General features: G+C 40.7%; 1 pseudogene; it reads right to left on the bottom strand.

The window, feature by feature from the left end:
- Window positions 1–4,061: 4,061 nt before the first annotated feature.
- On the bottom strand, window positions 4,062–4,309 carry LOC102839501 (annotated as a pseudogene).
- Window positions 4,310–8,075: the final 3,766 nt, after the last annotated feature.

Here is an 8,075-nt window from a genome sequence, read left to right as displayed (position 1 = left end):
GGTATTCCAATCAGTTATAGGCTGAAGACGGGCTTACAAGTTTTCTCTAATCATGTTTCCCAGCATTCCTTTCTATCCCACTCAAGTGTCTATTTCACAATAGTGGGCAAGGGAAACTAATATTCATAAGGCAGTCAAGGATTTTAGTATTATTTCCCCTCTTCAAGCTATACCTAGATCCCTGTATAGCAGAGCCCTGTTGTTCCAAGGTTGAATCACTATTTACCTCTGTCCCACTAGGCCATGCAAACCTGTCTCAGTGTTCCCCTATCTATCTTGTTCTTCCACCTTCTCCCCTCTTCTTGTATTGCCCTCCCCAACACCCAAACTAGACCCCCCACCCCAACCCCATTGTGGTTACCTTATGTTCCATTAGTTCTACCTCCATTTGAGACAGTCAATTTTATCCAGTCATCTACCTGACCTTCCCACCACCTGGATCTCTGTTCCTCTGTGTTTACCTTCTTTCACATTGCAATTGTTTTGATCATAGACTGACCTCCCAGTTCCTCTGTTCTTATAATTTTATTCTACTCTTGACTCTTCCATTTGTCAACTGAGTTCAGGGTGATGCTGCCACATACGTTGCTTGTGTATGTGGCAACAACAGTTGTCTGTTCTTGCTGGTTCTCAGTCCACAGAACTTCCTTTAGGATGTTTTTCATAGCAGGGTTGGCTTTGGCAAAATCTCTTAGCTTCTGTTTATTCTGGAATGTTTTGATTACACCATCACATTTGATAGACCGCTTTGCTGGATAGAGGATTCTTGGGTGGCAGGTTTTTTTCTTTCAAGGTTTTATATATGTTTCCCCATTGCCTTCTTGCCTGCATGGTTTCTGTTGAGAAATCCGAGCTTAATCTGATTTGCTTGCTTTTGTATGTTACAGTTCTCTTTTCCCTAGCTGCTTTCAGGATCCTGTCCTTATCTTTGATTTTGGAGAGCTTGATTAATATATGTCTTGGTGATTGTCTTTAGGGTCTATCCTTCTTGTAGTTCGTTGGGCTTCTTGAATGCTTATCTTTTCACTTTTCAAGATGTTAGGAAAACTTTCTTCCAGAAACTCTTTAATTATCTACTCTGTGGACTTGTGTGATTGTTCCTGTTCTGGAATTCCAATAATTTTTAAGTTATTCTTCTTCATGTTGTCCAACATGAATCTTAGGCCTTCTTCATTTTTTTTTTTTTTATCCTTTTTTGTTTTTGTTCTTCTATCTTAGTAGTGTTGAGAGATTTATCTTCTAGCTCACTAGTTCTAGCTTCTATCTCTTCAATTCTATTCCTTTGCCCTTTCAATGTATTGTCCATTTCTGATATTCTATTATTAATCATTTGGACCTCTTTCTGTAGGTTTTGAATTGTTTCCAATGCTCTATCTATCTTACTTGATTGTTCCTGTAGCACTCTCCTGACTTCTTCCTTATTTTTCTCAACTCCATTATATAGTGTTTTGATGCAATTTATAATCATTTTTCTGAATTCCTTCTCCGGCATTTCCAAAGCCTGCCCATCTTCCAGTATGGAGTGTAGGTCTCCTTCCAGTTCATTTGTGTCCGTCACTTTATCTTGTTTCTGGACATGTGCAGATATGGTTGTCTGCTTCTGTTTTTTGGGCATATTCAGGGGTTATCTGTGGCCTTAATACTTAGATGGGTGTGTATTGAGGTATTTTTTATGCTTTCTGATTGCCTCCAGATAGATGTGATCAGGAAATGGGCTTCCCTTTCACTCTTCTTCTTAAGAAATTTCAAGATGCCACTGTTGGTCGTTTTGACATAACTTAGGATTTAATTTTCGGCCTATTTCCTTTTTTGTCTGCCTGTCCTGCTGCACAGTCCCCGGGCAGGCCTTTTTTCTAGTTATAAACAGTTCAGGGCCAGCTGTGGCCATTTGGTTTTAAGTGGAAACTGTCTCTTTAAATTTTGAGGAGATCTGTGCGCATGCGTAGTAGGATCTTCTGAGGGTGGGGCCAGGGTGTCGACTAGCTCAGGCACCCCTATAGTCACCAGAATGGAGGTGCGCAGACAGCAAGGGACCAACGAACAGATAACAAAAGAAAAGAATGTCCACACCTTTGTCTCTGCGGTTCTGTCAGACGTCTGTGGCTGCTCTGATCCTTCCCCGACTTGGTCTCACCCAAGATGGTGGCTCCTGGAGCAGCTGAGCGTCTTGGATTAGAAAGCAGTGGATTTCTTGATTCTGTTACAAATTATCCTAGCTGTAAGTCTTCCAACCTTCTAAACATTCCTTTATATGTGGTTCAGAGTTCTAGGACCATCCCCTGAGCCTGCTTGGTCGGGTATTCTATGTTGTTGCTGACGGAGCTCCTTTACTGCACTTCCACCTGATCCACCATCTTGTTTGTTCTCCTCACCAGCTGTTTTTAAAAGTTGAGTATAACACATTACAGGAATGATAGCCAATATTACTGGAATGGTGGCGTGGTGGTTAGTGTTCAGTCACTAACCAAAAGGTCAGTGGTTTGAATCCACCATTAACTCCTCAGAAGAAAGATGTGGCAGTCTGCTTCTGTAAAAATGTGCAGCCTTGGGAACTCCCTGGGACAGATCTAACCTGTCCTATATAGGGTTGTTATGAGTAGGACCCAGTGAACTTGGGGAAAAGTGATCGCAGTTCAAAGTCAGAAATGTGCACACCTGTGATCAGAGCGCAACAAAAAGAGCCACTGTAGGTTTGCCACGTCTCTTGACCAATAGGAAGCAAGAAGTAGATATGGGGCAAGAATCAAAAGCTCAGGAAGCATATAGGAACTAGTTTGGAAACCAAACTCAGATGCTACCCCAGCATGGATAGTAGTGGGGGTGTAGGAGGTATGGTGAACTCCAGGACACAATCTAGCAGCCCCATCTCACCATGTCCTACAAGAATATGGGTCCTGGTTTTACCAATTCATTGTTCACCTCAAGAGAAGCTGAAAATCTTGATATTAATGCATAATATCCAATTTTGAAATGTGGATAATTTTTTGTGTTAATTTCAACATTGCATTGCCCAAGCTGGGTACTGTAAATGAGTCTCTACTTTATGTCCTCTAGTAAGTAGAAAATTCATGTACCTATTAAGCCAGAGGTCAGATTCTAATGCTGTAATTGTAACAGCTGTGAACTAAAACAAGTTCCTCAATCCCTCTGTTGTTCTCATGGCCCAGGAGAATACAACTTACTTCAGAAGGTTAGTATAACAAAGCGATAACTATATGTAAACAGACTATGCTTGGCACTTACTGGATAATAGTATTCTTACTCCATTTAGGAAAACAGAAAATAGGTATATTATTAACAATCATTTTTATGATCAAGTTCATTACCATTCCAGAGCCATACAGCGAATATGTGAGTACCTACTATGTACAGAGGAGTCCTAGTATAGCACTGTAGGATAAGCACTAGACTGCTAACCACAAAGTCGGTGGTTCAAATCCACCAGCTGCTCTTTGGAAACCCTATACAGGGTCACTATGAGTCAGAACTGACTAGATGGCACTTAACAACAACAACTGTATACAAAACATAGCCATGATAGTGCAGTGGTTAAACACAGGGCTGATAACTAAAAAGTTAAGGGTTTGACCCTGCCAGTAGCCCCATGGAAGAAAAATATGGCAGTCTGCTTTTGTAAAGTCTTGGAAATCCTATGGGGCAGATCTACTTTATTCTATGCATCTGAGTCAAGTTGACAGCAAGTGGTTACTATGTCTGGGTGAGATTCTCTGGGGACATTGTTGCCCAACCTGACAATTTGTCATCAAAATCACCTGTTGTTGTTTGTTGTTAAGTGCCATTGAGTTGGTTCCGACCCATAGCGACCCTGGATAGGGTTTCTGAGGAGTGGCTGGTGAGCTTGAACCCCTAATCTTGCAGTTCAAACAGCTTTGCAGTCTGGCGCATTAACCCACAGCGCCACACCAGGATTCCGAGGAGCTTAAAAATGCTGCTTCCTAACTCCTACCCAGCCTTGTCACACTATACCTGTCTTCTGGTTCCCAAAGTCGGGGAAGAATACTACTTGAGTCCCTATTATATACCAGGTTCTGTGCATGTTTTCACCCAGTTTTATGGGATCTCCCTCTCCTACCCATGCAATCCAAGAATATGCATTTTAATAAGTCCTTCAGGGAGATTCTTTCACAGCCGGAATGCTCTGGTCTGTAGACTGGTAATTTGTGGAAACCACTGCTCCAGGAAATAAATACAGGGAGATACCATTACTTGCAGTCTTATTAGGGAAAGATGGTATGCATATGCACACACATGAGGAGGAATGAGTAATGAACAGAAAGTTCCCAAGCATGATTGTCTCTCATGAAGTGCTTGGGGAACACCAAATGAAAAAGAGAAGGGGGCAAGGTCAGGAAGCGAGATCAGGATTGCATTGTCAGGAGCATGGGGGTGGGGGGGGGGGGGGGGAGCAGTCTCGGCAAGTGCACAGACAAGGAGCAGAGGCCGAATCCAAGTGGTATGTGGTGCCTTCCAAGTACTGTAGGTCTCCCTATGTTGAGTTGGAAGGTGCTAGAGGCACTTAGTGGAGCCCTGCTATGGCGCTGTGGGATAATGCCCTGGGAGCACAAGGTCAGCAGTTCAAATTCACCAGCCACTCCTCAGAAATCCTATACAGGGTCCCTATGAGTGGGAAAGGACTGGAAGGCACTTAACAACAACAGAGGCATTTAGTAAAAGATAGTATGAAGACAAGAACCATGTCCTGAAGGCATTGGAAGGCCATACCAGATACACTGCAAGCATTTGGTTATGATTGTAAAATATTTTCATATGGTTTATATAAGTCCACATCAAACTATTTTAGATCATTTTATTCTTATTAAAACATTTAACTTTCCCGTTTTCATATCCACACATCTACTTTTGCTGGTGTGAACTGTGAACCTTATACAGTTTGTCATACTGTGGTGGCTTACATGTTGCTATGATGCTGGAAGCTATGTCACCTACCACTATTCTAAATACCAGCAAGGTCACCCATGGTGGACAGGTTTCAGTAGAGTTTTCAGACTGAGACAGTCTAGGACGAAAGAAAGAAGGACTACTTCTGAATGTTGATCACTGAAAACCTTATGAATAGCAGTGGAGTGTTGTCAGAAGATGAAAACATTATGATGGTACCAGAATATTGTCAGCTATAGTGCAGGAAAATGAGCCCCTCAGAGTGGAAGGTGCTCACAACATAACCGGGGAAGAGCTGCCTCCTTAAAGTAGAGTTAACCATGATGATGCGAATGAAGAAAAGTTTTCAGGACCTTCATTTACTGATGGGGCACAACTCAAAATGAGGAGAAACAGCTGCAAACATCCACTAATAATGGAACATGGAATGTACAAAGTATGAATCTAGGAAAATTGGAAATTGTCAAAAATGGAATGGAATGCATAAAGATTCGTGAGCTGAAATGCACTAGTACTGGCAATTTTAAATCTTACAATCATATGGTTTACTATGTTGGAAACAACAGATTCAAAACGAGTGGTATCACATTTATCATCACTAAGAACATTCCAGAAGCAATCTTAAAGGTCAGTGCTATCCGTGATAGGGTAATACCCATATGCCTATGAGTGGTAGCATGGATCTGCCGACCCAAACAAAATGGAGTCAGTTTAGTGATTAGGTCTCAAATGAGGATCCTGCAAATGAGGATATTAGTTTAAACATTAGCTGAGATGATCTTATGTCCTAGAAGGGTAACAGGACAAAGAGAATAGGACTTGCTTAAACCCATCCAGATAGTTATCTGAGAAATTAAACAGCCTATACACTAAAGGCAGAATGTTTGAGGAAGCTTATTGACTTATTGTTTCTTTTTCCAAAGAATACTATCCCGATGTTTAAACAGATTGTGTACATGCAAAGGTAACTTACCCTATATCCTGTTCCTGCCCTTTGTAAGGGACAGGACAGTCGAGAGATTTCTCTCCCTGTCCTCCACACTGTTGGCTTTCTGTTTAAAAAGCTTGGATCGGATCACTCCCTGTCTCTGTGATTGACTACAGTGACAGGCAGTAAACCCTCGTTTCCGTTTGGCAACATTTCTGGTGACCACGTTCAGGTACCTCACAGACTTCCCTGGTAAGGAGTATTACTAGCAAAAGGACTTGGTCTTCTTTGTGGGTGATATCGATTGCTGGGAGGCCCACTGGCCACCTGGACAACTGAGCCCAGGAGTACAGTAATCGAACACTCCTTAGCAGTGTTGCCAAGAATCTTTTGCTTGGGAGTCTTTGGCCCTGTGTTTCCTTCACTCATAGTCACCTTCACTTTTGAGTGAAGCAAGTCCATGAAAGTCAAAATATAACCTTGACTTATCCCACCTGAATTTAGAGATCATCTCAAGAACAGACTTGATGGATTAGACACTAATGACCGAAGACCAGAGGAGTTGTGAGATGACATCAAAAACAGTATACAGGAATAAAGCAAAAGGTCATTAAAAAGATGGGAAGAAAGTAAAACTGACATTTTCCTAAGGACAAAGTTGAGAAGGGATGGGAAGGTGAATGGAATGCAAATAGGAACCAAAGAGAGAAAGCGGGATAACTTTCATTGCATGGAGGAGATTGCAATCATTGAGATGAAACAAAGTGTATGATTTGTTGACTATAAAGCTGATGAACTTGTCTGTAAACCTTCACTCAATCCACAACAAAAAGTTTAAAAAAAAAAAAAGAGAGAGAGAGACATGAAGAAATAAAATGGATGTCAGAAGAGACTGAAACTTGTTCTCCAGCATAGAAATGATAAAGCAAATGGGAAAAATGAGGAATAAAAGAGCTGAACAGAAAACTTCAAAGAAGACAAAATAAAAATATTATAATGAAGTGTGCAAAAGACCCAGAGTTAGTACACCAAAAGGGAAGAACACACTCAGCATTTCTCAAGCTGGAAGAACTGAAGAAAAAATTTAAACCTCGACTTGCAATCTTAAAGGCTTACTATGTCTATAAACCAAATACTAAATGATGCAGAAAGCATCAAATGAAGATGGAAGGAATACACAAGAGTCACTGTACCAAAAAGAAATGGTTGATGTTCAATCACTTCAAGAGCTAGCATATGATCAAGAAACAATGGTACTGGAGGAAGACATCCAAGGTGCACTGGAAGCATTGGTGAATAAAAAGTCTCTATAAATTGATGGAATGCAAATTGAACTCTTTCAACTAATTGGTGAAACACTGGGACTCACTCATCTAAGCCAAGGAATTTGGAAGATAACTACCTGGCCAACCAATTGGACAAGATCCATATTTGTGCCCATTCCAAAGATAGGTGACCCAAAGGAATGCAGAAATCATCTAACAATATCATTAATATCACATACAAGTAAAATTTTGCTAAAGATAATTAAAGAATGGCTGCAACAATACATAGACAGGAAACTGCCAGAAATTCAAGCTGGATTCATTGCTGACATCAGATGGATCTTGGCTGAAAGAGAATACTAGAAAGATACTTACTTGTGCTTTACTGACTATGTAAAAGCATTCAACTATGTGGCTCATGATAAGCTATGGATAACATTGTGAAGAATGGGTAGTCCAGAATAACTGTGCTCATGAGGAACCTGCACGTACATCAAGAGGCAGTTATTAGAACAGAATAAGGGGATAGTGAATGGTTTAAAATCAGGAAAGGTGTATGCCAGGGTTGTATTCTTTCACCATATTTATTGAATCCATATGCTGAGCAAATAATTCGAGAAGCTGAATTATATGAAAAAGAATGCGACATCAGGATTGGAGGGAGATTCATTAACAACCTGTGATAAGCTGATGATACAATCATGCTTGCTGGAAGTGAAGAGGACTTAAAATACTTACCCATGAAGATCAAAGACTATAGCCTTCAGTATGGATTGTACCTCAATGTAAATAAAACAAAAATCCTTACAACAAAACCAATAAACAACATCATGATAAACTGAAAAAAGACTGAAGCTGTTCAAGACTTCATTTTGCTTGGACCCACAATCAACACTCATGGAAACAGTAGTCAAGTCACACAACATTGCATTAGGCAAATCTGCCGCACAAGAACTCTTTAA

The sequence above is a fragment of the Chrysochloris asiatica genome, unplaced genomic scaffold (assembly GCF_000296735.1).
Source record: "Chrysochloris asiatica unplaced genomic scaffold, ChrAsi1.0 scaffold00007, whole genome shotgun sequence".
NCBI classification, from domain to species: domain Eukaryota; kingdom Metazoa; phylum Chordata; class Mammalia; order Afrosoricida; family Chrysochloridae; genus Chrysochloris; species Chrysochloris asiatica.
This window is presented reverse-complemented; position numbering and strand designations above follow the sequence as displayed.